The sequence below is a fragment of the Sceloporus occidentalis genome, unplaced genomic scaffold (assembly GCF_023333645.1).
Source record: "Sceloporus occidentalis isolate IW3139 unplaced genomic scaffold, rSceOcc1.0.p SCAF_8, whole genome shotgun sequence".
Taxonomy (NCBI): domain Eukaryota; kingdom Metazoa; phylum Chordata; class Lepidosauria; order Squamata; family Phrynosomatidae; genus Sceloporus; species Sceloporus occidentalis.
Window position 1 is genome coordinate 52,411,143 of NW_028316988.1, and position 27,847 is coordinate 52,438,989.

Genomic DNA, 27,847 nt, shown 5'->3' on the forward strand with positions numbered 1-27,847 from the left:
AAGTAATTCCTATTGCACCTCTGCTTCAGTACCAATGTGGTGGTGCACATACTTTCTGCACTGTCCACTTCCAGTTCCTCCCTTTTATTGCCCTACTTAAGGCTTACAGATGCAGCAGAGGCAGAGAAGAAATGGAGGGAGTGACAGATTAGTCAGAAGGGTGATAGTGGTGGTGATTGTGAAACACATGGGGGGGTGGGAAGAAAAGACAAGGGTGAACATAATAGATAGGCTGTGTGTGTGTGTGTGTTTAAATGAACTGGAGGAGAGGAAAGGAGAAGAGAGGAGACGAGGAGAGAGAGGGGTGGGAATGACAGCAAGAAAGAGACAAGAAAAAGAAAGGCACTGGGGATAGCAAGGGGAAGGGGGAAAGGAGATCAAGTGACTGGCCAATTCGAGTACTTCAGCTGAAGGAATTGTCCCACAAAGGGTACTCAGAGGATGGCAGTACTATTGGCAGCTCTTCACAAGATTTCACTATGAATTAAAAGGTGCCTCATAGTTACAGATGGAGCACAGACCAACTACACCTCAGCCATGAGTTTGTATGATAAGGTCCAGCCATAGATGGTACTATCATGCTTTCATTCCATGTTTTACTCCCGAGTGATAATCTCCAGAGCCACACGACTAGCTTGCAAATGTGCTGGAGGATATTATCCCATTTGCTTGTGTTGACTCAACTGCCAATGTATACATGCCCTGGAAAGGGGCCATCCTCTGAATCAGTCACACAGAAACAGGGATAAATACAAGGAAATTTATTGGGGAAACTGAATTATTTTCTGCAGCTGCCTATTGTAGCCCTCTCACAGGAACAATCCAAGTTCTTGCAGTCATCTTGTCTTTGCAAAGCCTTTCTAAAAAAACAAAAGATTGTTCAATATTTAAAAGATGTATACTGACATTTTAGAAAGCTAGCTCAAACTCATTCAAGGAAAATTGGATCAAAATGAAAATGGTAATTAAGCCAATTAAAAGGGGAAGTAAAACAAAACACTATGCACCTCTTATGAAGCTTCATGTCTGGATAGTCTTAATCTGCATAAAAGTGACATCATCATTATAGAGAGTGACAATTATGGTGAAAGAAAAGTTGCTTTTTTGCCACAGGATTTAAAGCAAAGGAGGGGCTGATTGCCAAAAGATTGATTGTGCCATTGATGCAAGTAGATATGGTTTTGTTTAGCAGTCAGCAAATGGCAAGCAATTGTATGAGATTTCCTTGAGATGGATTGAACTGCAGTGGCATTATTGTATCTGTAATTGCCTTATGCATTGCCATTTGCTTTGAATTATCATGAAGAGTTCTTTTCAGAGCATCATTTAATGTGCATTATGCTTTGCCTGTGAAGAATAACTGCCTTTCTTTGGAATATAGGTGCATTCAAGGAGGGTTAGGTAATGTCTTGGATATATAGTACTGTGTAGCAGAGGAGAGTCATTAAAAAGGCTCAGATTGTGAAGCTGGTCTTCTTAGAAAGCAACAGGCAGTTACTTAGGAAGGTATGCCCAGTATCACTGCAGCATGCCAGTTGTCTATGAAATGTACATATCAGGTTAATTCAAAGAGCCAAAACACAAGAGGGTTGATAATCTGTTGATTTCCATTGTAAGCCTTGCTTTGCCATTAGAGGTTTTGCTGGGTCTTAGCATAATTCGAGAATCACTCAGGATATGTACAGAAGTTCTTCCTAATGAATGGAAATGTAAAACAATAGCGTTTTCTTCAGAAAGATTGTCTGAAAGGACTTGGATTCATGATAGTCAGAGCTGTCTGTCTCAGAAGGCATTTTTCCCTGAGAAATTTTATCACCCTTTGTTGTATGGCCAAAACAGTGGCCACTGTGCAGAACGTCCTCTGAATACTCACCACCATTTTTATGCTGGCTGCTATTTCTTTTCTCACAATATTGTGGAACAATGTTTGGCCTGGGACATTGTGGGGGATGCAAAATAGCGCTTGCTGGTTTAGCCACCTGCCTGGTGGATACCTGTGCCAGGATTCTCAGCATAAATGTGAGCAGGTACAATCTCAACAACAACAACAACAACAAACTTTATTACAGGTACAATCTCAGTCTTAACTCCTTTCAGGTCATTGTTGACACCTGGCCCCCATTGGTGCCTCAGTTGTCACCTTATTTGAAACTGGAGTTTTCTGATGCTGAAGATGGTAGAAAGTCTAAATCTGATTGAAATTGGTAGGGTCATTTCCTTGGCTTAATTTTCAAGTGAACCATTTTGGCGAACCCACTGTTGAAAAAGTGATGGATAAGGTTCTGCTAGCTCCAATGGTTCTGGCAGTACTAAGGAAAGTCATTTATGGGCCACTGACACATTTCATTCAACGTTTTGGGGACACCTGTGGTGAACAATGTGTTCAAGAAAATCACAGTTTGTATCTGCAAACAAGGATAAAAGAAATGGAATTTATATAAATTAAACATTACCACCTAAATTGATTTTTGAAGGTGGACAAGGCAGATGTGTAATTGTGGAAATAAACTAGAATTGTAAGATAATGCAACTAATGGGTAGATTTGGCCCCAATAATGATAAATCAGCATTCTGGTAAAAGAAGAAGAAGAAGAAGAAGAAGAAGAAGAAGAAGAAGAAGAAGAAGAAGAAGAAGAAGAAGAGACTACCTAGAACTTTTTATAGATATACAGAATGCTTTGGATTAATAGACAATTGAAGGAATTTACAGCCAAACACTAGAAACTGCACTCCGCCCCCTCACCCCCCCTGCCCCCCCCCGTGCTTCATACGTCTTTATCTAGAAAGGACATCTATTGGATTTTTAAGACTATGCTAATTTAGTAAAGAATGCAGACATTCTGCCAAAACTTTTGTTTTTAGACCATAATCAAACAAACAAACAAGCTTCATTTATATACCGCTTCATACTGCCTAAGCAGTGTCTAAGCGGTTTACAACTGTGAGCTAATTTGCCCCAACAATCTGAGTACTCATTTTAGTGACCTCAGAAGGATGCAAGCCTGAGTCGAGCTTGAGCCCTTTTGCTGGTTTTGAACTCGCAACCTTGTGATTTTGAGTGAGTGGCTGCAGTACAGGCATTTAACCACTGTGCCACCAGGGCTCCTCCCTGGTGGATAATCCCATCATGATGTGCCACCAAGTGAGTTTTCATTGCTGGGTGGGGAATCGAACCCTGGTCTCCAGAGTCTTATTCCTATGCTCAAACCACATCACTATTCTGGCTGCTGTACAATGAAGAGGCAAAAATTAATCTCCAGATTCCAACCTATATAGGTTATGTTTTATGTGCAGCTTTTCCAATAGGCAAGGCATTTTGCAAACCACTAAGGAGACTGGAAAAACTGTGTATAAATTATTAAAATAACTTGAATAAATACCACTCTCCTGTTGCTATTATTATAGCACAACAGAAATGATTTTATCACTAGTGTCTGTGCTTCATGTAACAGCTTGGCTGCCCTTGAATTGTTATTATACTTATTAAGTTATTCTGAGGCACACCCTATTAAAAACAGCATTAAAAACATAAAATTGAGTGTTTCAGTATGTCACCTTTACAGTGAAGATGTAGTAATTATACACATCCCCTGGAATGTGGAAAGCTGGCCATGAAGCGACAAACATTTATTGAAGCAAGTGCTGTGATAATGAGAAATATTTTGGTTGTTGGAGAGAGCAGGTATGTTTTTATTCTTCCTCCAGACAACCACCACTTTTCAAGAAAATAAATCATAAAAACATGCAGTGTTCATAGCAAATAGTTTAAAAAAGAAATTGTGGTACCAGCCACCAAATATGGGCCTATTTTAAAAAAAATTATATAGCCTGAATCAAACAATTTGTTTATAAATTCAACTGCTAACATGGAGCACAGTGAATGGGAGAAGTCTGGCCTAGTTAGATGACTTCTTATAGCAGGGATTGACAACTGTGGGGGGCTAGACGACTAAACTGGCCGACCAAGGTTTTTTACAGACCATAAACCTCTACCTGGAATATTGTGTCTAGTTCTGGGCACCACAATTCAAAAAGGACATTGAGAAACTAGAGAGTGTCCAAAGGAGGGCGACGAAAATGGTAAAGGTCTGGAAACCATGCCCTATGAGGAACGACTTAGGGAGCTGGAGATGTTTAGCCTGGAGAAGGGAAGGTTAAGAGGTGATATGATAGCCTTGTTTAAACATTTGAAGAGATGTCATATTGAAGAGAGATCAAACTTGTTTTCTGCTGCATCAGAGAACAGGACCCGGAGCAATGGATGCAAGCTACAGGAAAAGAGATTCCACTTCAATATTAGGAGGAACTTGCTGACAGTAAGGGCTGTTCAACAGTGGAACACACTCCCTTGGAGTGTGGTGAAGTCTCCTTCCTTAGAGGTCTTTAAACAGAGTCTGGATGGCCATCTGTTGTGTATGCTTCAAGGGCTCCACAGAGAGGAGGGAACAGGCCTGTTGTCTTCCTGTCTGTTGTTGCAGACAATAGGTCCATGTCCAATGGGTTTAAGTTATAAGAGAGTAGACTTTGATTGAACATTAGAAGGAAATTCTTGACAGTAAAAGTGATTTTGATAATGGAACTGATTGCCAAGAGAGATGGTGAGGTCACCTTCTTTGGACATCTTCAAAAAGAGTCTAGACAGCTACCTGCTGGGGATACTTTAGCTGGAGATGCTCCACGGAACAATGTACTCAATGGCTCATATGGCCTTCCAACTCCATGAGTCTATCTTTCTTTATTGGGATTACAGGAATGAAGGTTCATTCCTTCAGAGGGATAGGTGGGAATGTTGTTAAACTTGTTTCTGATTAGGATTTGCCAAGATTTGTAGAATTCAAAAGTAAAATTCAAATTTTAAAAGTAAAACCGAAATATCTTTTTCTCAGTCATATATAGTCGTATTACATATAATAAAATGTATTATTATTATATGGGTGAGAATTTTGTTTCAGTAAATGTGTGAATGAAAGTTACAGATATTTTGAAAATGCGTATGTGGGAGGAAGTATGACAGATATGTGCTATCCTGGAAGGAGAGGTAGGAGAGGAGATTGTTGTGTGAACAAGATGAGAGACACAGAGAACCTGTTGGGAAGCAGAACACTAAGAAAAAGAGAGAAAAAGAGAGACATTACACAAAAGAAAAGGAGTCACAGGATGCATTCAACAAACCACACAAAGCTAGGCAGAATGGAGGTAGCATAGCGAAAGAGTACACATTCATGGAATGAGAGAAAGTGTTATGTTCCCACCCACAACCCATTGCTTAAATAGATAGAAGGAATTATTATTTTATTGGCTGTAGTCTTCCAGATATTTTTAATGAAACAGCACTGAACCTAGGCTTAAAAGCTGCTTGTATAGTCACCTGTGAGTTATGGAGGTAAGATACAGTGAAAGATGTGCTTCCAAGTGACATACAGGCATGTGAACATGAGCCATAAATCCATGTCACTGTCAATTTGGAATAGCTGTCTGTGTCTAGGCTTTTTCAATTTAAGACACAGTCTTATTAAATAGAAAATAAAAAAATAAAAAGGCAATTGTCTTGTGTGGAAACTGTCATGTAGTGCCACCTGCATGTGGATCATCATATATACAAGGGATGTATGTGCATCTTTTTTATGTGGGTGCACATGTATGTGTTTTATTCTGTATCTCAGAACTTAGTAAAGTCAATGGACAAACAAGTGTTTTCTGTGGGACTGTTCTCACATGTGGGCATCACTTTCCCCCCATTATTAGCATAGCCAGCAATTATTTTGTGAACACACTCCCTTGGGAAGCGTTACAGCTGAAAAAAATATAAAAGTTTGTACTAGTTGTATTAAAAGTGTCATGGGTGATTTACATGTACAAATTATCCCTCATTGTTTGAAATCATGTGACAAATATGCTGGCATAAAATTGGTAATGTCTAAAATGATGCTGTGTTGCAGTAGTGAAAATGGCGTAATTCTTGCATGCATAATATTGAGACCCATCTATTTCAATCCATTGTGGATGAAGAAAAATGCCAAAGTTACAAAGTAAAGGGGAAAAAAATAATGAATTTGATGCACTGCATCGGGAACGTTGAAGTGATAGTGAAGTGTATGCACAGGTAAGCAATCAGATATGAGATCAACAAGGGGTTGCTGAAAAGTTCTTGGCTAAATCAAAAAGGGAATGACCCACAGTCCTGAAATGCACATGCCATTTGTTATATTCACCCCAATGTTTCTCACACTTGGTACATCATTTCTCAAGTTACTTTAACCCTTCCAAAAATGTTTTCTGCACTGAAACACTCCTCTGCTGCTGATTTCACCTCTGAATCATTAAGAAATTCCCTTCCTTTCATACTCTTTTTGAGGTTTGGGAACAAGAAATTGTCCGATGGAGTCTGTTGAGTAGGATGGATGGTCTATGCACTCAAACCTCAAATTCTTCAAAACATCCATCGTCTTGCCAGCCCTGTGCATATAGGTTTATTGTCCTGCAAACAGAAAACACCTTGTGAAGTCAAGGGCTTTCATGGCCGGCATCCATAGTTTTTTATGGGTTTTTCGGGCTATGTGGCCATGTTCTAGAAGAGTTTATTCCTGACGTATACCCAACTCTCTTCCATGCCAGCATTCTCTGAAGATGCCAGCCACAGATGCTGGTGAAACGTCAGGAAGAAACTCTTCTAGAACATGGCCACATCGCCCGAAAAACCCACAAAAAACTATCGATGCCGGCCATGAAAGCCTTTGACTTTATATAGTGACAAAATTATTCTCAGATTTTGGGAAGTGAGTTCAACTGAGAACCTTTCAGCACTCCCTCATATGTACTTTATACACTGGCCTATCAGTGTACTCTTCAGTTATGCATATTGTGTGGGGTCTGTACAAAAATGGCATGGATGCTATTGATCCTAATAGGGAAAAGTTTGTGATCCATCTGCTCACGTTTTCTCTTGTTCAGTGGTAATTATCCATATTGACCAAGCAACACAGAAAAGCCAATCAATTATGTCAAACTGTGTACTTTCCATCTTTATATCAATAAACAAAACTGGGGGTATACACATTCAGTGTTCCACCTATATTAACCAAAATATATCCAACAAAAATCATCTGCTTTCTTTCCCATCAGTTCCTCCACCTATAGCAGATGACCCAAGATACATACGTTTGGACATTTATGAAACAAATCTGGATAAGACTTATTTTACTTAATTCCTAATTTGCAGTGACATGCCAGACTAAAACAATTCCTGTTAAGCTGCATCACCAAGACAGCAAATTGAGTTAAGCATTAAATTAGACTTGGATTGTCAGCATTTGATAAATATGTAATAACTAATACTGGCAGCCTTGTACAAATGGAACAATGATACAAAATGTCTGCAGTGCTGGCATTGACTATATTGGAGTGATGGATAGATGATTATTGAGAACATCTCTTCTGTAAAATTTTAAAATGCCTTGTTATTTGAGGAAAGAAGCAGCTAACACAGGATTTTTTACATCTTTCTTTTTCATTGTGGTATAATTCTCTGGTGATTTGACCTACAAACTTAAGCTCATCACTAATGTGGCTAAATCAAACAGTTATAAAATGATTTCCCCTCTTTCCTCTCCCATCTACATGTTCAGTTTGTCTTCAAACCTTCTGACTACAATTCTCTGAATGTACATCTCAAAGCTGGGCCTCAGCATTAAACTCTAACACATTCATTTAATAAATGAAGGTACATTCTACTTCTTCAAAGTGTCATGCCTGTAATTTTTTTCTGAACAGAATTGCATTCATTATCCATCACCATCTGATGTCAGCTCTTAAAATGGGAGCCATTAGGATATGTCACGGCTTCCTTTCATACATCTCTTTCCTATTGGGCCATCTCTCTATCAGTGTATCTCATAAAATGAAATGTTCAATAGACTTGTCATGGGATCATCATTACATATGATCTTTTCTTGCAAAAAATTAATTTAATAACCATTTTATTAGCACATTTGCCCTAGCAGTGACACTTGTTTCTAAAAACTTTTCTCAGCTTCTCTTTGATGAGTTATTGGGTCATTTCTACCAGTTGTTCACTACACACCCTTTGTTACAAGGTTTCTCCTCCACCATCCTGCTGTTGTTCTAGGTGTCTCAAATTCTCTCTTGGAGGAAAACAGTCACTCCTCTTCATTACTTGCCCTGACTGGTATCATATCTTAAGGTGTGTTGATGTTGCTTCTGAACACAGTCATTAGCTACGTATAATTTCTGGCCTAGCAGCATTTACATTTGGCTATCCACCATAACACCACGAAAGAGATGTTGTTCACTTGGCTCCTAACAGGCCCATACTATGAGTTTCAAAGCCAAGAACAGGCCATGGAAATTATGACTATGTGTGTATGCTTTATTATACCATAAAATAATTATAGAGTTGGAAGGGATCTCATAGGTCAGCCTCCTGATCAATGAGGATCTTCATGTAAAGCATCCCCAGAAGGTACTATCTAGCCACTTCTCGAAGATGTTCAGAGAAGGAGACCCATTATTCTCTAGGCAATTGGTTCTATTGCTGAACTGCTCTTACTGTCAAGATGTTCCTTCTAATGTCAGATCAGAATCTACTCTCTTGTTATTTAAAACCATTAGAGCTGGTCCTATCCATAGGAGCAGCAGAAAACAAACCTGCCCCCTCCTCTCCATGACAGTTCTTGAGGTATTTAATGAGTGCAATCATGTCTTCTCTTCACCAAGCTGACCATGACCAGCTCCTTCAACTTGTCGTTATAAGTGTTCATAGCGCTTAGCATCTTTGTTGTCCTTCTATGAACCTGCTCCAACTTGTCTACATCCTTCTTAAAATCAAGTATCCAGAACTGAACACAGTGCTCCAAATGAAGCATGATCAGTGCAGAATGCAATGGGATGTTGACTTTGCCCAGTTTGGAAATTAGGTGTCTATTGATGTAGGCTAAAATAGTGTTCACCTCCTTTGCTGCAGCATCACATTGTTGACTCATATTCAATTTAAGATTAACAATATTCCCAAGGGCCTTCTCATTGTTATGATTTAAGTGGTTTTAAATTAGTGCTCTTTTCAGTAGAATTGCTTATTTTAATAGGAGGCTAAACATAATAATTTCTAACTTGCATTTGTGTGTGTGTGTGTGTGTGTGTGTATTTGACATTAGCTTGGCTTCATTTGACCCTGTGAATGAGAGATCTCCAAGAGCCCTGGTTAGCCACAGCCCTGACCTGGGCTTTATGTATTTTTATGTGTTGCATATTTAACTGAACTGCATTTGATATTTATTATACGTTGTCTGAGATCCTGTAAAAGAAGAAAGGTGAGATACAAATTAAATAAAAAAATTCAGATACTGTAGACTTCAATCTCTCTTTTTCTCTGATTATATTCAGCCCCAATAGACTTCTACACAGATGTTTCATTGAGATCAGAATATGGGTTCATTGTCTGCTTTGCTTTGAAATATGCACAAATTAATATAAATTATTATTAACTTCTTCAGCAACAGTTTTTGTATAATGAAATGTCACAGATTCATTTTAATGGCATTATTTTTATATTTGGCTTGCATAAGAAATAGAGCTGACAATCAGTGAAAGAATGAGTTCTGTTTTTTCTTTTTGCTTAAAAATCATGCTCACACTGACAGCTTCAGTGAATTAGTCAATGCTTAAGTGATACTTAGAACAAAATCCATTTGTCAGCTAAATCTAATACAGTTTACATTACCATTCTTCACATATGGGGCATTTATATTGTAGGATTTCATGGAGTATTCACCAATACCAATTTAATGAAATTGAGTCAGTTTTTCGAGGTCGATATGTAAATAGTAAGGTGTTAGCATGCTGAAAGATAGGTAAGTTTGTCTGATTCTAGACCATGTAACTCTTACATGCTTTTGTCCACATTTCCATTCTGTTCCATTTCTGCATTAACCTGATTTTTCTTTTAAAAGTTCCTCTCAAAACAGTACTTAAATATATATTCTAAAATTGTAAAATTCACTCTTTTTTCTCTCCCTGACAAGTTTTAATAAGCTTTATGACAAATTTAAATTGGTAATAATTTAACCCTGAGAAAAGTGCAAATCTCATGTATAACAAACTGCACACTGAGCTAAGATGTGCAAATCAGTTTTTTTCAGACAGAAATTCAAAAGAGCCTGTGCAGTGCTGTTATGGATACTGGTTTCCTATTCTTCCTCTGATCGTGTCCCATATATATTGGGACCAAAAATATCAGCCACGCTTCATACCCCTTCCCTAGGCTGTTTTGCATAATGGTTTGAGGGATGGACATAAACATGTGCATTTTAGACTATAGCAAAGCCTTTGATTGCATCTATCATCAGAAACTATTGATGCTCTCCAAGACATAGTTCTGCTGAGAAATCTATACTCAAGACACAAGGCTGCTGTCAGAACAGAATATGGAGAAACAGAATGGTTCCCAAAAGGCAAAGGAGTCAGGCAAGGCTGCATATTATCACCATACTTGTTCAAGTTGTATGCAGAAAATATCGTACAAAGAGCAGGGCTAGACTCAGAAGAAGGAGGAGTGAAGACAGGAGGAAGGAACACCAACAATGTAAGATATGAGGATGGCATAATAGTAATAATGGAAGATATTAATAACTTGGAACAATTACTAAGGCAGGCCTGCTGCTGAACATAAAGAAAAGAAAAATAATGACCACAGAGGACCTACACAAACTCGAATTAGACAATAAGGAAATTTAAATACTGGTAGTCAAAGATTTCTTGTACCTGGAATCACATATTGCCCAGAATGGAGACTGCAGTTTAGAAATAAGAAGAAATCTAGGAATGGGAAGGGCAGCCATGAAAGAGCTAGAGAAGATCCTAAAGAGTAAAGATGTACAACTGAGCATCAAAGTTAGAATCATCCAAGCCATAGTATTCCCAATCACTATGTATGGATATGAGGGCTGGACTGTGAAAAAAGGAGAAAGAAAATCAACTCATTTGAGATGTGGCGTTGGAGAAGAGTGCTGAGAATCTTGTGGACAGCCAGAAAGACAAACAAATGGGTCCTTGAGCAAATCAGGCCATGCATATGGACAATTTTGGATTTTGGGGTAGTTCAGATTTCAGAATTCCAGATAAAAGAGACTCAACCTGTATAGAGGGCTTTTGGTATCCTCTGGGGTTTGGTTCCAGGACAAATATCTGTGGATGCTCAAGTCCTATTGAATGTGAAAGTGTAGTGAAATGGTATCTCTATATAAAAAAGCAAAATCAAGGTTTGCTTTTTGGAATTTATATCTTTCTGGAATATTTTCAAGCCATAGGTGGCTAAATCTGTGGATAAAGAATTGGTGGATATGGCAGAAAATGGGTGTGACTGGCCACTTTTTGGAGGAGGAGATTTGGGGTATAGGAGGGTTAGGTGATAAAGCTTTCTGAGGCCAAAGGTGGGCATATTTGATGGTCAGGCTTCTGGAGTCCTTGGTTAGAATGTTGAATTGGAACTTGTTTCTTAGTGAGCCATGATTCTCACTCTGTATTCTGGGACCAATCTTCTTCTTCTTCTTCTTCTTCTTCTTCTTCTTCTTCTTCTTCTTCTTCTTCTTCTTCTTCTTCCTCCTCCTCCTCCTCCTCCTCCTCCTCCTCCTCCTCTTCTTTGCTTCTTCTTCTTCTTCTGTCTGACCTACCTCAAAAGGTTGTTGGGAGGATAAAGCAGTGAGAAGGAAAGCCACATACATAACTGTGAGCTCATTGAAGGAAATATGGAATATCATTGTTATTCATTCAGTAAAGACACATGAAAGGTAATATACATTGCTTGCATGCCATAATGAATTGATGGTCGAAACTAGATCAGGCAACAGCAGCTTCACATTGTCACTCATTCATTAAGCTCACTGCAAGGATATCTGACCTCTTAGTGCCTCTCACCCTAATCTTTATCAGAGGAATGTGGTGCAAATAGCATGGGATCATCCCAGGTATGTCAATCCTGAGATTTTTTTTGTAGATGTCTTCTGTTAATAACATGGAAATACATAACCATTTTGGTGGAACGAGTGGGTGGCTTTCCCAATTCGCTCTTCCATTGCATTCATTATAAGAATGTGTAGAAATCATTCTTACTTGTAATCTTAATTGCTAAGGATGTTTCTCAGCTCCCGCTGCTGCACTTGGAAGTACAAGCCTCAGGGGAATCATGACTGGGGATGTAAGTGTTCAGTTATTTCATTCTTGTATGCAAGAACAAATGATTTTCAAAAAAATATATTTAAAAAAAACAAAAAGGGGGAGAAAAACCACTGAGCAAGATTACAAGAGTTTGGGGACTTTTAAAAACTATTCAGTTTTAGCTGTTGGGAACCTTGATGAGCAGAGATGTGATAGAAAAGTGGTATAAACAAACAAACAAGCAAATAAATACATAAATAAATACAAATTTTGGAAAAAATTGCATATTAGGATTATTTGCAAAAAAAGAAAAAGAAAAAGAAGGGTTTTTATTTGCACCCATCCCACAACTAAATTTGTACACACACACTTACTCCAATTCTTATCCACTGCACATTTCATTCAGTCATCCAGGTTTCTGGGAGTTGTAACCCAGACTTAAATATTCTTGTTACTGGAGGTGATTATCAAGACTTTAATCTCTCATTCCCCTTGCCTTAAAATCCCAGTTACGAAAATGGAATAATTTATAAAGCAGATAGTAAAAAAGGAATACCCCCCCCCCCCAGTGCCTGAAATGCTATGCTGTAGTAGACTAGAATGCAAGGCTCTGGAAGACCTTGGGAAATATAGAGTGCATCTACATTCCACAGTCATAGAAATGTCACATTCCATTTTCTCTCTCAGATATCTTTATTCTTTGGAGGTCAAACTATGAGTAGATCTACATGCCACAGTGCTAGTGGTCTGATACCATTTGAACAATCATTGTTCCATCCTACAGAATCCTGGAATTTATAGTTTGATTGAGGTACTTAGAACTGTCTGCTTAAGGGTTCCCTTCAACTACAGCACTAGAATTCTCAAGCAAGCATTCCAAGAACCTCACTGCAAATTTCAGGATTCTGTATGATACAGCCATGCCAGTTAAAATGGTATCTGACTACTAGAAGTATGGAATGTAGATGCACCCATACTTTCTCTTACTTAGGATAAAGACATTCAAAACAGAAAATGGGTTGTTGTTGTTGTTTTGTTGTATGCCTTGAGGTTGTTTCCAATTTATGGCAACCCTAAGGAGAACCTATTATGGGGTCTTCTTGGCAGGATTTGTTCAGAAGAGGTTTGCCATTGCCTTCCTCTGAGGTTGAGAGAATGTGACTTGCCCAAAGTCACCAAGTAGATTTCATGATTGAGTTGAGGATTGAACCCTAGTCTCTATAGTCAAAGTCCAACACTCAAACCGCTACACCTTTCTTGCTCTCATAACTGGGTTATAAGAGGACTTTAGTGAATTAAGTATAGTGGTGAGGGATGTTGGAAAAAGTAGAGATGTGTTTTTCATCTGAGCAATGTCATACAGTCCCATTATTAATCCAAGAGAAGGTGAAGCCGACCAAATGAAAGGCAAAACAGAGGTTTTCTACAATGCCTCAGCATGCCTTGTCATAGCTGATCCTTCCACCAAAAAGTATGTTGAGTGAGCCATGCCAGACAAATCTCAGCATGATTACACAGCCCCTAGGTTTGACTTTATCATTACAGCTCAATGATTGTTGCATTCTCCAAAGTAATTTCACTGGTTGGCAAGGAGGGAACAGCCATTCATTCAAGATCATCTCACAATATCCACCAGTGAACTCTAAACCAAGATTGCTCCCTTGGCTTACACTCCATTGCCAAATTAGCCAACTGGAAATACTGAAACAGCCTGTCAGCATTAACTAAATCTGTCATAAATGTGTGTATGTATTGTGTTAACTTGTTATATTGGTTAATATAGTATTATGGGAATATTAGAATATATAACGTTTGTTATTGGAAAATGATGGGAGGCATAGTGCTGGTTTAATAGTAGTAGTGCAAAGAAATCTGGCACAGGAATATACAGATATCCAGAGGATTGTTGCCTGGCACAGGAATATCCAATATCCAGGGGAATTTCTGATGCTGAACATAGAGAAAACAAAAATAATGACCACAGGAGAAGTACACAAATTCAATCTAGACAACAAGGAAATTGAAATAGTTAAATAATTCCCATATCTAGGATCAACTATTGACCAGAATGGAGACTGCACTCAAGAAATAAAAAGAAGACTAAGAATGGGAAGGACAGCTATGAGAGAACTGGAAAAGATACTGAAGAGCAAAGAGCACTAAAGTCAGAATTGTTCAGACGACTGCATTCCCCATCACCATGTATGGATGCGAGAACTGGACAGTGAAGTAAGCAGAGAGAAAGAAAATCAACTCATTTGAAATGTGGTGTAGGAGAAGAGTACTTGGGATACCATGGACAGCCAAGAAGACAAACAAATGCGTTCTTGAAGAGATAAGACCAGAACTCTCCTTGGGAGCTAAGATGGTCAAGTTGAGACTATCGCTCTTTGGTCACATAATGAGAAGGTACAAATCACTAGAAAAAACAATAATGCTAGGAAAAGAAGAGGATAAAGAAAGAGAGAAAGACCACAAACCAGATGGATAGATTCAAACGGAGGCTTATGGGAAAGGGCTTGCAGGATTTGGGCAAGGCAGTGGAAGATAGGGATTCTTGGAGATGTCTCATCTACAGGGTTAGCATGAGTCAGAGCCGACTCGAGGGCAGCTAACAACAACAAGGGAAAATTTTCATTGATCAGGATTTTCTCATGGGAAACGGTAAGCAGAAGCAAAACTGAAAGTGTATGAGAGGCTGGTTGGACTGGGCAAACATGGTTGGAAGCGCAGGTATGTTTAAATTTGTAAACAAATCAAAGTAAAGCCAACAAAATGTTAGGATGGGAGGTTGTTTATTTTATGCCAATGTTTGTGGATGATGGCAATTCTGTCTGCAAACGTCTTCCTGCTAACACCTATGGTTACTGGAATAAAATTCTTACTATTTGAAATATAGTACCATGGGGTGATATGGGCAGCTCTTACCAGAGCCAAATTAAGAATAAAAAGCAGCTGCCCGATGAAGCGGGCAGGCCGCTTTGCTGCCTGGAGTGGCAACAATATCGCCTCTATGGTGGTGGGGGCAATCCCTCCGCCCTGATTGGCCATGCGGGGCAGAAGGGGCGGGCCCTTCCATCCTGCGCCGCTCTAGGACGGGCGAAGGGGCTCTATGGCCTGGAGTTCCGGTCCTCCAAGGCAGCTCATTGACTGAGCTGCCTTGGAGGAGGAGACTCCTGGCCACGTCATAGGTTGGGGCCATAGGCCTATAAATAGGCCACACGGCAAGGCCCCGGCGTCATTCTTGAATGGCTCTCCCACCCTCTCACCACTTGGGTCTGTGGGATTTTTGTCACAACTGTGGTTCGGCAGCATAGGCCATGGATCTGCATGGTGTGGTACCAGGGCTATGGAGTTCTGGTTTGGGAGTCATGCGGGACCCGGGGGCGAATAGGGCAGGTGTTATGGCCATTGCTGGGGCCATAACGTGGGAGTGACTCCTGGTGACTAGGGGCTTAAAGAACAAGTGAGCGTATGGTGGAATGGCTGTCATTTGGCGTTCTTTAGCCCCTAGGTCATCCCAGTGCCTGGCGGTTACCAGGCTTATTGCTGATCAGACAAACATGGGGTTGTTTGATCTCGCAGATCCTGACCTTATGCTTTTTGCCAACCCTACCAATGGTTTCAGTTTTCAATAAAGTTGTGGCCTTTCCTCCAGCTTGGTTATTGTGTTATTTGTGTCAGCCTCACAGGCAAGGTTTCTTTTACTCTACACATCTACTACTATGTACAGCAAAAACAAACAAAGGGGGGGGGTAGAGAGTGTGAATTGTACCCAGTTTGCAATACCCTCCTCCCCAATAAAGCATTTCCTACTTGAACAAAAGAATGAGGAACTATGTAGACCCATATTGTTTTAAATTGCAGGCAGGAGATTGTTACTGAAGAGCTCTCTGGCCTTAGTAGGTGGTCTTAGCCAACCAAGCATACTGAACAGATCATATAATCATAAAATCATAGAGTTGGAAGGAATGCCAAAGGCCACCTAGTAACCCCCCACACACACACACACACACACAACCATCTTCACAAATGGCCATTCAAACTTCTGTTTAGAGACCTCTAAGCAGATCTTACTGTAAAGAAGTTCTTCCTAATGTTTAGTCAAAATCTCTTTTCTTGCAATTGAAATGCATTGGTTGTTTGTGTACTAGTCCCTGGAGCAGCACAAACAAATTAGCTCCACATTTTCTTTTTTTAAAAAGAAATCTCTTCAGATATTTATAGCTGGTGCTAAGTTATGTAGGGGAGGGAGACAGTATTCCTGAGGGCAGGAGTTTATCAAGTGCTGGAAATAATAGCCCAAATGTTATAGAGACAACCAGTGAATAGTACAAGAATCCAACAGTGGGAGGAAAACACTCTTAAATGGATGCAAATTACAGGTAAAGAGATGCCATCTAAACATTAGGAAGAACTTTCTGATGGTAAGAGCTGTTTGAAAGTGTGAGACACTGCCTTGAAAAAACCTCCTTTGGTGGTTTTTAAACAGAGTCTGGATAATAATCTGTTAAGTGTGTTTTGACAATGTATTGCTGCATGGCAGAAGGTTGGACTGGATGATCCTTGTGATCTCTTCCAATTCTATTATTCCTGGCCAACTCCCAGTATTATTGTCTCCCAGTGAACCACAGCCAGCTCCCTAATTATTCTTTACAGGACTAGTTTTCAAGATTTTTGCCATCTTGATTGCCCCCCACCTTTTCAATGTCCTTCTTGAACTGCCCCCCCCCCCAAAATAATGAACATAGTATGCTGTCTAAGCAAAATAGAATGGAGTGGGACTATAATGTTCCTTTAAATCAGTGGTTCCCAACCTGTGGGTCGGGACCCCTTTGGGGGTTGAATGACCATTTCACAGGGGTTGCCTAAGACCATTGAAAACACATATTTGCCTGTAGTGATGAAAAATAATTGTATTGTTGGTGAATCACCACAAAATGAGGAACAGTATTAAAGGGTTGCGGCATTAGGAAGGTCGGGAAGCATTGCTTTAAATGAACACTATGCTTCTGTTCCTGCCTAGAGCTGCATTGGAATTTTTGGCCACTGCATCACACTGTTACTCTTGTTTAGGCTGTGATCTATTAAGACCCCTAGATCTTTTTGTTGCAAAATGATAGTGTTCCACTGACTTCAATGGCAGGGCACTCTCTGTTCTTTAAAGATATTCTAGATAGGTTGGAATTGATTTGTAATCAATCATCTTCCAAAACTAAATCCTGTGAAATGCAAAGCTGCATTCAGAGCCTTGGGACAATACTCCTGAACTATAACTTCCAGAAGCTGGGGTTGTAGTCAAAAAGGTAATTTTTCCAAGCTGTAGTTGTGTTGCACTACATGACAACTTTTATTACAAACATTAAAAGTGTTACAAGATGCATTCATTCTCAGTCTAGAGATTTAATGCCTTTGGAGGCTGGGAGGGAAGAATGAATCTTGCTAAAAGACAAATCTATTAACTTATACTGAAATAATTAACAAAGCATTCCCCAAGGCAAAGAGAAGGGTTAATAGGGACAGTAGTTTTCAAGGGCAAGACAACAGAGACTATCTCCTGAAAATAAACAGAGATGAAATGAATGCCTTGAATCCTACTGTTAGTACCATTGAGAGCAGACCCATTGAATCATATTGACTCACTATTCAGCAGTTGATTTCATGGGTTTAGTCTAATTGGATTTAAAAGTGTGATGACCTATGCATTATATGGATAGGGAACCTATAGCCCCCCGCAGTTTAGATAATGTCCAGAGGTCATGAGACTTGGAATGTATCAACATTTGGAGACATGCAAGTTTCCCATCCAAAAAGTTACTAATTGTAACTTCATATTACTGTAAAACAACATGTATCGAGTTTCCCCCCTTTCCCCAGTACAGACCACTGTGCAATTTCTCCCATAGTCTCATGTTATAACATCAGATGCATCCCTGCCCACTCTGTCACAGGCAGCCAATCATGTGAAGTGGGGGAACTCACAGCACCAGGGAGTGTAGGTCATTATGAGCTGAACAAATGGGCTCATATTTTCAGGTTTCTCTTTTTCTCAATTTTACTTTTTGCCCTTGTGGGCATCTGCATTGGGAATACAGTATTGCAGATTGCCAAACAACGTCTAAAGCTTGATATTGGTTAAGAGGGCATCTGAGAAATCATATAGAAATAACAACCCCCAGAATACCAATTCAGATGGCTGAGATTGTCAGCAATTACGTTGGTTACTTCTTGTGGATGTCACGTCCCTTCTTGGACTGTCTCGGTGATCAGTCTTTTTAGTTTAAGTTTGAGTGCTGGAAGCCCTGTCAAAGGTTCAGGCCTTTTGTCATTTACTTTAGGCTGAGATGCTTGGGAGATTTATTAAGGGCCATGTTTAATGATGCATGGCCAGCTCCTTACAAGAGAGTCACTCAAATGTCAAAAACAAATGCAAGAGAAGAGCTGTAAAAACCAACAGGCTGTTCTCTCTCCTGCTCTCTCCCTTTTCATAATGGGTTGTTCTCTTCACACTTGAGTTAAAATTGGTTAAGCCCTTTCTAGCTTGAATCAAAGTGTCTTTCATTTGTATCTATTTGGAGAATAAGGTACAACTAATTAGATGCTTACAGCACGTTCAGGACAAATTAACACAGCTTTAAAGCAGGCATTTCATGATTTAACCATCCTGCATTTTGTCATTCTGGTGGTGATTGTCTCCCTGCACATGTGTATAGTGTACGAATGGCTTTGAATTTCATTTTTCTAAAAAACAACAACCCAACAACCCCGAATTTACTAAGCATCACATAATCTGAAAATGAAGAAATGAAACTGCAAGATTTGCAAGTGTATCAGCAAACCAGATGCAAACTGCACATACTCCATTTCTTGAGTTAACACTCATTTTGTTAATTTATTTCTCAGTTTCTTCCTGACATTTGGATAATATCCTCCTTGGCTTTATAGAGGTGACAGCATCAACACCAGTTCTAATTGCAATAAAGGGAAACAAACCAACAAACCAGATAATGTGAATATAAAATCATAATTATTTATGAATTTAAAGGTACTATTTAAAAGTGCTAACCCTAACCTAAAAACTGCCTGATATAAGAGCACTGCCTGCATTAGTGCCTTGCATAACTGCTTTAAAGCTTGGACTAAAATCTGTCGAGGCTTCACCATCCCACTGTGGTGGAAGCCATCACCTGCCACTGAGCAGTTATCTGGGATATACCAGAGCAATGTTTTACAGCAGGCAGTCACTATATATCAACCCTAAACTTGTTTTCCTGAATGTGGACCCTCCTGTGCCTAAAATGGCACTATTCCTGAAAATGAGAGAGGTATTAGGAAGCTTAGCAGAATCTTAAGCTTTGCAGAAGCAGCCCTCCTTCCTTTTCTTAGGAAAAACGTAAAGGATGGAGGATCCCAATTAGAACTGAGCATGAATGCTGGCTAACTACTGAGTAACAGGATGTATGGAATGCAGTAACTTCGAAGCAGATTTGACTGACTAGTTTGAAGTCTAAACTGGAACTCTATTCTGAAACATCATTGTGTTGCATACTATACCCCATCATTTAAATCTACCTGAAGAGTGTTAGAAGACAGGCTCCGCTCCTTGGTAGTAGCTCCTCCAAGCACACTACAGTGTAAACACCCTTTTGGGCTCCTTATTAAATGCTGACAAGCTGGGATGGCTGCCCCTTCAGCAATCTCATCCTTGTAATCTGGAGATTCCAAATCAATCAAGAGTGTGTGCTTCTGAATTACGAATCCTGCTAAGATGAAAATCACAGACGTTCCCTTTGAATACCTTCCTAGTGGCAGATGAAAATTTTATGTAAATTTTATGGATTTGGAACAGTCTTAGGGAGTATAACAAATAGGTCTGATAAGAAAACTGCATCTGACAAAGATTGGTTTATCTCTTGTCTCTAGTTGATTGCTAATAGAAATCTTTTATGTTCTGAATTCACATCACAAAGCTATTATTTTGACAGGTCCTGCATGAAATACACTCCAAATATTTTTGTTCCTTTAAGAAAGCAACTTATAAGAGAGGTGTGTGTGTGTGTGTGTGTGTGTGTGTGTGTGTGTGTGTGTGTGTAGAGAGACAGATTTATCCTTTGACATGCTCATAAGTTTCCCACCTATCAAAATGGGGAGGGCAGGGGGAGAGACAGCTTTTATCTGATTTCAGATTGTGTTGGCTGTCAGTCTCTTTTACAGGGCTGTGTTGTTGTTGCTGCTGCTGCTAGTATATATTCCCTGACAGTACATACACTTAAGAGCAGAGAAAAACATAAAAAGAATTTCAGATATTTTCAGGTTTACTCAGCTACACAGTGCAATCCTTCCCACCCTTTCTCATTTACTATTCAGTTGCAAATAGCAACATGGTGAAGCTTGGGTCTTATTGCATTAAGAAAACCTAAAGATTTTTTTTCTAGACAAGACTTGAGAGCTCTCCTTTGGTTCCATATAGGAGAAAAGCAGAATATAAATTAATTAAATAAGAGGCATCTAATCTGGCATCCTGTCAACAATGGTTCAACAGGATACCTGCAGAAAGCTCTTAAGCAGAGCCTGAAAGTAGTAGTTCTTGCCTTTTCTGTTCCAAAGTATGACCTAAGTACTATAGGCATTACAGACTCCAGGCCAAACAGGAATTTGTGGTCCAGGAAAGTAGAGGATGGTAAAGCAATATAAGACAAAATCTAGGTTCTGTAGAGATACAAGAATATAAAATAACAATTAGGGTAGCTTAGGCTGGTGACTTATAAGGTCAGAGCTCTAATATTGTTTTACATCAGCAATCACTGCATGGAACCTAAGTACATATGATGTTCCATCTAACGATGCTGCTGATGCTGCTGTTGTTGTTGTTGTGTGCCATCAGGTCATTTATTACTTATGACAACCCTAATGTGAACCTGTCATATATCAATATAGCAAGTACATGTCTATACCGCTTATGAGTGCACTTTAAGCACTCCCTAAGCAGTTTACAATGTGTAAGCTAATACACCAGGGAGCCATGGTGGTGCAGTGGTTAAATGCCTGTACTGCAGCCATTCGCTCACAAGCCACAAGGTTGTGAGTTCAGTCCCAACCAGGGACACCAGGGTTGACTCAACCTGGGATCCTTCTGAGGATGCTAAATTGAGTACCCAGCTTGTTGGAAAGATTTCTTCAGAAGAGAGGAGGTTTGCTATCTCCTTCCCCTGACTCTGAGAGCAAGTGACTTGCCCAAGGTCACCTAGTAGGTTTCAAGGCCAAGCTGGTAATCCAGCGCTGTTCTTCAGAGCTGAAATCCAACATTCAAGCCACTAAACCACACTGGCTTTCAGATCTCATAGCCAATATATTTTAAAGCAGCTAAAGACAACATCCGGCACAGGGAGGCTACATTGCAATCTCAAGCTGAATCTGCACTGCAGTAATATTCCAGTTTGATACCAGTTCAATTGCCATGGCTGAATGCTGTGGAATTCTGGGGAATTTATTTTGATGTGGCACCAGAAAAGACTGTATGTCTCACGAAACTACCATTCCCAGAGGCAATCAGAACAATGGATGCAAGCTGCAGAAAAAGAGATTCCACCTCAACATTAGGAGGAACTTCCTGACAGTAAGGGCTGTTTGATAGTGGAACACACTCCTTCCTTGGAGAGTAGTGGAGTCTCCTTCCTTAGAGGCCCTTAAACAGAGACTGGATGGTCATCTGTTGGGGATGCTTTGATTGAGATTTCCTGCATGGCAGGTGGTTGGACTGGATGGCCCCTGTGGTTTCCTCCCACTCTATGATTCTATGAAGAATTCCATAGCATTGAGCCATGGCAGTTAGTAGTGTCAAACTGGATTATTTCTGTAATGCAGATGCAGACTTTGATTGTGTTCAAACAAATCCCACTGCATTTTCTTCCTATCTTTCTTTAGTTTCCAGCAAAAGCTTTTTTTTTCTCTCAGAGAGAAACTTGTTCAGATTTTAATCCATTTATCCCACTGTGCATTTTACCCAATTCAGACATTTTCCTCCTTGAATAAAACATGTGTGCACATATTTAGTTTTCATATTTTAAAATGTATGCTCCCCCCGCCACACACTTTATTTCTCTGTTCATATTCTCAAGTCATTACTTCTTCCAAGAAGTCTCAAGAGATTTAACAATGCTACTTTCATCAAGAATCTTTTCTATCTACTTTATGCTAGTTCTACTTGATTTCATCAAGTCTGGGACACAACAAAAAGAAACTGTGATAGGATTTTTTTTTAATGACAGGATAATGATAAAGGATGAATATAGTTAGAGTCCTGATCCACACATACATGTACCCCAACTGATTAACTATTCTCTCTGGAACAAGTAGTAGTATGAGAGGGAGGGATGCTATTGCACAAATCAGAGTATCCTTGAAAGGAATATGCTCCCTCCTGCCATTGTTCTAGATGTTTATTTACAGATTTTTTTTTCATGGGGGTGCATTGAAAAATCTATTTCTGTAGGCCATAATACAATTTATGGGCCTGAACAGACAGGCCAAAATAAAGCTGCTTTGAGTCACTTTGGAGGCATGCTGTTTAAATGCTGCATGCATCCTAAGAGGCCGGAAGCCATGCCAAAACCATCTCCAGTCCTAAGGACTAGAGTGCAGCATTGGCACAGCTACTGGCTTCTTAAGAAAGATGCATGTGTCATTTAAACAGCATACCTCCGTAGTGACTCAAAGCAGCTTTATTTTCGCATGTCTGTTCAGGCCCATAGTAGTTCTTTTAGTTGACATCTCAGAAAATGTTTATTTCATTTCTTTTTTCTATGCTTGACCCCAGATTAAAAAGATGTTACAACCAAAGATTCTTAAGAGCAGCACTTTGACTGACTCAATTGATAGTTGTGTTTTAAAGAGCCTCCCTAACAATTATACTTATGCCAGTGTCATGAATGTTCATTATCACTTAAAGTACCAGTTTAGTTGCAGTAATTAGGAAAAAATAAATAATATGTATGAAATATAATGAGGAAGCAATAATAATTATATTTTTATTCCATTAGTAACAAGCGTGCCTAGTATAGTAAACTTAACTAAGTAATGTCTCTTGGCCTGACCCCCTCCCCAACCTAATGGAAACATAATTTACCTATGTTCTGATCACTAGCAGACTAGAACTCCTTTTCCCCATGCAGCTGATACCTGGTAAAATAAATGAGGGGGAAGTTACAATCACAGCAATAGTGTCACAACTGTCACTAAGCAACGATCATAAATACACTTACAGATGGATAAATCTAGGTAAGTGTTTGGTATTCATGGTCATATTCACAATGTCTAGTGACTGTAATAGGTTGGATGAGGGTGCAGAAGCTGAAGATTAATCCAAACAAGACAAAAGTACTTTGGTTCAGTCATAGGTGTGTGTGTGACTGTTGTGTGTCTCAGGCCATTTCTGACTTATGGGGACCCTAAGCCAAACTTTTCATGGGGTTTTCTTGGCAAAAGGTTGTTCAGAGGAGGTTTGTTGTTGCCTTCTCTTGAAGCTGAGAGGGTGTGACTTGCCCAAGATCACCCAGTAGGTTTCATGGCTGACCTGGGAATCAAACCTTGGTCTCCAGACTCATAGTCCAACACGCAAACAGAAAGCCATACTGGCTGTCTTTGTATCACAAATAGGGGTTCAGACTGAAAACTCAGATTCACAGCTTGGGTATATACCTGGACAGACATTTCGGCAGTGGCCCGGAGCATATTGGCACAATTAAAATCACTTGCACCTATTTCTGGAGATATCTGATCTACTTACAGGGCCAGATGCATTGGATGCATTCTGTGTGGATTACTGTAACAAGGGGCTGCCTTTGGAAAGTATTCAGAAACTTCACTGTGTCCAAGTTGCTGTGTCTAGACTGCTGACTAGAGCTGGTTAAAAGGAGCACAGAAACTTCACTTGGCACTGGTTTGTTTCTGGGCACAATTCACAGACCTTGTCATGACCCATAAAATAGTTAGGCTCCAAAATATCTGAAAGATTATATCTCCCTATATGATCCAATCCAAGTGTTGAGACCTTTGGTAGAGGCTTTTCTTGGTCCAGCACCCTCACAGGCACAAGAAATGAGAGAGAACCTTCTTGGTATCTCTTCCCAGGTTATGGCATGTCTTAGGCATGCCTTAGGGCCAAAGGCAGATGGAGGGGAAAAGCCAGCACACCTATGGGGTTTTCTAATTCATGGAGAGAATGTGCTGACCTTACTACTAGCTGCACAATGAGCCAACACCTGATGCACAGTCTGCACTGCCCCAGCCCACTGTGAGGATGGACCCACCATAGCAGAACACTCATAGCGACACCATTATTTTTCTGTTCCACTGCAAACATCATTATTATAATGACCACATGGACATTCCACAAGCAGCAAATGTCCTCCCTTGTCCCACCTTGCCAGCAGTCCATTGACCAACCAATGGCTGCTTGTTCATAAGATCAATCATCCATGTATATGCCCTGCAATGCCACACTTTGCTTGCTTAGCTGAGGGCCCTGGAGACCAGGCCCCTCCACCCATCCCCACACCAGCACACCATTTTCATGCTGATATGATAGTTCAGTCTTTCCAGCTTGAACTGGAGTAATCATGGGTATATATATTTTCTCCGGCGTTAAGCCCCAGAAGGTTGAGGCCTTCTGCTGTTTCAGCCATCTGGTCATCTGGAAGTTCTAAAAAGGGGCAGGGTCATTTCTTTCAGCCCAGATGGACAAGCTTTAGGGGTGCTTTGCTTCCACCAATATAGAAATGTGTGTGTGTGTGTGTGTGTGTGTGTGTGTATTCCAACAAGCTTTGGACCATTAATTGCTAGGCAGAAATTTCTTTTACAAGGGTGAGGATGAAGGTGGTGTACGTTTCCTACTTCTTATTATAATTTAAATATATTTAAAGTGTTTTAATTCTTTGCTGGGTTTTAATATGGTAATTACTTTTATATTGATACCATCAATATCTTTTTAAACTAAGTTTTCTTTTTTTAAAGAAATCTCTTTAATGTAGTATTATTTTCCTGTTTAAAGACCAAGGAGCAGGCACTGTATTGGGTTAGAATGTTGATCTGGGATTTCAGAGATCCACATTCAATCCATGAAATGTATTGCTTGTTCTTGAGTCATTCCTCTCTTAGTCTGGCATAAGCCTTTTTGAGGGTTTCCAGGGAAGAGAAAGGGAGGAAGACAATGACCTTATATGTTGTCTTGAGCTCACAGAAAGAATGATAGATAACATACAAATGGGGAAAAGAATACATAAATAGGGGAGGGGCACTCTAATGAAGCTTAAGGACAGAAACAGCCTGGATCTCAAAAGTAGTTACTTTTTTCTGTTGCTAACAGTGCTGAAATGTCATTGCCTGGATTTTTCTGCTTTTTGTTCCCTGTGTCCATATGGCCAAAAAGGAGAGGTGGGTCTGCACTGATATCCCTGCAGACCATTTTAACAAAAACAATGTCTTGACAAAACATTATTTTTACATCTTCTCCTGTTTGATTATTTACATCTTTGTTTGATGAAGAAGCCCTTGCATTTCAAAAGCTTACATGATGTATTTTATGAATTTTTGGCTGTTCCAATAAAGGTATCACCATTAGTGGATTTTGGATGTCATTGTGTTTTGCTATACAACCAACACAGCTACCCCTGAATATGTTTTAAAGATCTCTAAGTTTGCAGGTGCATAATCTGTAGATGAAATGTAAGAAAATGAACTTAGCCTTGGAAACCAAAAGATTATGTTTCTTTACAACGTGTGCTGCATACAATGTAAATGAACAGATAAGGTTTGTGGCATTAACAGTTTAGAAGACAATTTGATTACACATAGAATCCCAGAAGACCAGAGAAGCAAAATTTCATATCTGATGCTCCTGGAAAATGCTATCAGATGGCAAGGACATTAATGTGTGCCATTTTCTTACTCTATTTTTCCTCCCATATTTATTTTTTGAAATAAATGTTTCTGTGAAAATTGAGTCAACTCTTGTGGGGCACTTTGGGACAGTTCTTTTTTTTTAAAAAAGTAAGCACCAAAATCAAGAATCAAATGGAATCAAAATATCAAGCAAACAATCTCCATGTGGTTAAGGAGATAATATTTCCAAGCTTGTGAAAAGAATAATAATGGAAAATTTATTCAGTGCAGAGTTTGTGTCACGTCCGTACAATGTTAGGTTAACTCTGGTAAAAGCAGTAGGAAAATTGGGTTGCTAGCCCCCTTTCCCCTCATTTCCCACTTGTTTGATTTCAGCATTTACAATTTTGATGTCTATTTGAGAGGACTGGGGAGTAAAGAAGATAATTACGAAATACAAAAAGAGCATCATAAATGAACAGTTTACACAAATTTCTGACAAGTATTACAATAGTATAGTTTAGATTATAATTTATGAAGCTTTGGTTTCAATCTATAAAGTGTTTCAGCTTCTGTGTACTCTTCGTTCCCCAGTTTTTACCACTTCCCCATATTATGGATGAAATCCCGTTGGTGACATACTCATGTGTAACTGAATGTTGCATGTATGCATGTCTTTTTATCTTCATTACACAAGAAGATATCCAGTAGCTCTTTGCACAATGATTTCCCCATCCCACAACCATGCTTCAAAGGACAGACATGGATCCTCTGGGATGGCTACATGACTTGAAGAGGTGGCAGCCATTTAGTGGCCGGGGGGGGGGGGGCATCTCAGCACCATCAAGCCAATGGTGGGTGAAAAGAACAGCTCTCTTCCTGCTAGATCTCTAATGTAATCTCTGGAGATCCTGTTGGAAGTAGCAGGCTTGGATGCCTGTACTCAATAGATGTTCCTCAGTAGTTCTTTCTCTAGGGCTACATCTAGCCTGCAGAATTAATATAGTTTGATACTGCTTTAACTTCCATGACTCAATGCTATGGAATTCTGGGATTTGTAGTTTTGTGAGGTATTTAGCCTTCTCTGTCAGAGAATACTGATGTTACAACAAACTACAAATCCCAGGATTCCATAGGATGGAGTCATGACAGTTGAAGCAGTTAATTTTGCAGTGTGGCAGCAGCCTAAGAGTTTAGACTGCCTCTCTCTCCCTACATTAGTTAATCTGAAGTTAGTAATTTCATTTTGTAGGCTACATGCTACAGAGTCTTTTATCCTGAGATGTAGGGCTGAGACAGACGGCCCAAATGTGGCGTTGCGGCAGCAATAGTAGGGTCTGGACTGCGCAGCAACTGCATGGTCCAGAACCATACGATGTGCAGATGGCGGCCTAATGGGGGCCTCCCGTCCACACAGGGGCTGCCATCTTGGCGTAAGTGACGTGCAGCGTCCGCACATCGCTACACGTCACTTACATCATGAGTGCGTCATTGGTGCACTTGCAACATAATCTGGGAGGTGCAAAAAGAACCTGGAAGAACAGGGGTTTTTTTTACCATGGAGGGATGCTGCACTGTTTGGCAGCTGCTGCATGCCCCCGGAGGTAAATTAGGCGCCTACAGATAGCTGTTTTTAAGTGGTATGTACCGGGCCCCAGGCTTGCCAGGTGAAATAAGAGACAAGGTTCCTGTATTTTTAAAGGTTGTGTAGAAGAAGGAAGTTCAATATATGAAGACTGGATGAGGAGCATTAATGGTACAGGAGCCTCTCCCTTATTTCATCTGACCAACCTAACGAGAT